We start from the raw sequence: 2523 nt of genomic DNA on the forward strand, positions 1-2523 counted from the left end.
CGGGTTCCAGCGTCTGGGTCGCTAAACGTTCTGTAGCCATGACAAAAGTATTATAAAGACTAAAGAAAATTTAGCAATATTTTACACATTTTTTAGTATTTTGTTTAAGTAAAAGTCATACAACCACATAGAATATGACCAAAAGGTATTTCAAGAAAATCTATACCCTTTATAATACTTAGACCATGTTGAATGTTGTTTGCATCAGTCTATCCAGCTGTAGCCCAACTTTAACAGTTGGAAAGACGGTCTCACATGTGAAGTTCATTTCTAACCTTTGGTCACAACTACCTTCAAGGCCGTATGGGGTTAAAAAATGGATAAACCTGTACAGGGCGGTTGTAGACCTCACTTTGAGTCCATATAGAGAAAAAAAAGGTGTGCTCATTTTGTATTACGGGCATGCAGTGAGGTTGAAACAAACACTTGTACAACACATAAGGGTAACTAAGGGGGAAGTAGGTGAACCGCAGGCACGTCGTATGCATTTTTGATCTTCACAAATCATAAGGATTGCGCAAGAAGCCTTGTAGTGTTGTTGAAGTAGTCAGTGCACACTCGTTGCATGGTTCTTGTGGTGCAGGGTGCATAGTATAGTTTTTCTGGGCATCCTGAATGCACCCGTAGGATGTCTGGAAATAGGGCCATTACTTGCACTACTAATAACGACAATTTCCCTTGGTTTAAATAAAGTATGTCTCTCTATCTCTCTACCTGTCTCTCTGTCCATCGATGTGACATAAGGGCACCGTACAATACCATCATCTGAACGCCGTTAGTGCGTGCAACTTACATTAAACTTAAAAATATTTTGTAATACATTTACCACTTGCACGACTATGGTACATTCTATGCAATGACGTTCCTTGAACTGGTTGTACAAGTGTCAAGGTAACTGTTTGGAACCTGTGCTCCCCTGACAATGCAGCCGCTTTCCTGTACGACCCTTCACAGGTCTGGATAACCCAAAACCTGAAGCACCCATACAAGTACATGTAACTAAGGCTTCATTAACGATGAAATTGCGCACCTTGGATTTGCGATAATAAATTTGCCTAATGGAAACAAGTCATTTAAAAAAAAACCTCGGATTTATCGAAAAAAAAGTTTTTGTGTGGGTTTGGGCCGCCAAGGCACTCCCCTTCAATTGCCACCCAAACCACAATGCACCTGCCTTTTCTGAGCTATCATGCATGTGGTGGGGAGCAATCCCATGTTGCCCCTTCTGTTTTGACTCGACCGGGGCCTGTGGAAGGACCCCTGGCCACCAGGCGCTCACCTAAGAGCCCCAACCCCAGGCCTGGATCCAGGCTGGGGCCCCCATGACGTCAATTGGATCTTTGATAGAACATCTCATAAAGGGGTTCTGAACCGCTCTTTGGACCTGTCTACCATGGGAGACCCTACCAGGGGCAGAAGCTCTAGACAGCATAGCTCCTGAGGTCACTAAGAGCACTCAAATCCCTGCACCACGTTAAGGTGGCGATCCAAGGAGGGAGCAGTTCAGTTGAGGTGACTCAGGCCTCTGGTGTATATGCTTCCTGGATGCCTCCCCGGGGAGGTGTTCCGGGCTTGTCCCACTGGGCGGAGGCCCAGGGGAAGACCCAGGACACACTGGAGAGACTACATTGCTCGGCTGGCCTGAGAACGCTTAGAGGTCCCCCCCAGAGGAGCTGGAGGAAGTGCTGCCTTCTGCTGCCCCCCTTGACCTAGTCCCGGATAAGTGAAAGAAAATGGATGGATAGACGTTTTGGCACTTGGAGGAGGTGATTTTTGAGGCATATAAAAATGACATATTTTTCAAAATTTTAAATTAAATGAGTCACGTGACAAACAACCGGATGTAGTTGTGCAGTGTCTCAGCAGGCACCACAAGAGGTCCCACAGCATCACAGAGATCATCAGAAGTTGAGCGTGTCATGCAGAATTGTTGGATCCACAGCTCCTATGTAAAATCACCAACCACAATTTCCCCAAATGCCTTAATCTGTACCCGCTACTACATAGCCTGCCGCTCCATGGTCTGAATAAGACACTGACGTCTCCTTTGATAGATGATGATGAGCGCTTGTGCCGTGACAGAAATTTGAATATCTCTGCTGTAGATCTAAGTATTATTCACATTTTTGAATGACTTATGACGCGAGTTGGTTTGTGTTTATTTGCAAAATCAAGATCTAATGGAAACAGTGTAATTCCAAAATTGTGTTTTTTTTGGAAATTTCTAGAATTGTGCGCATATATGTAATGGAAATGCAGCTAGTAAGTGCAAGGAGCCCAAATAAGTTCAACACCCCGCCTTAACACTTGATCAAATGGGCCTTTTTGCTCAGTTTGTTTAGTTTCACACTAATGCTGTTTGGAGTTCAAAACCATTCAGTGTCAACAAACTGGTAACGCGACAATATGCCGACTGCTTCAAATCTAAAATTAAATTAAATATTTTCAGCCCCACAGAGTTTATTTGTGAGTAATCTTTACAAAAACAGAATAGTTGAAAAAATTAAGGCATTCTTTGACTCT

The sequence above is a fragment of the Oryzias melastigma genome, linkage group LG16 (assembly GCF_002922805.2).
Source record: "Oryzias melastigma strain HK-1 linkage group LG16, ASM292280v2, whole genome shotgun sequence".
Classification (NCBI taxonomy): Eukaryota; Metazoa; Chordata; class Actinopteri; order Beloniformes; family Adrianichthyidae; genus Oryzias; species Oryzias melastigma.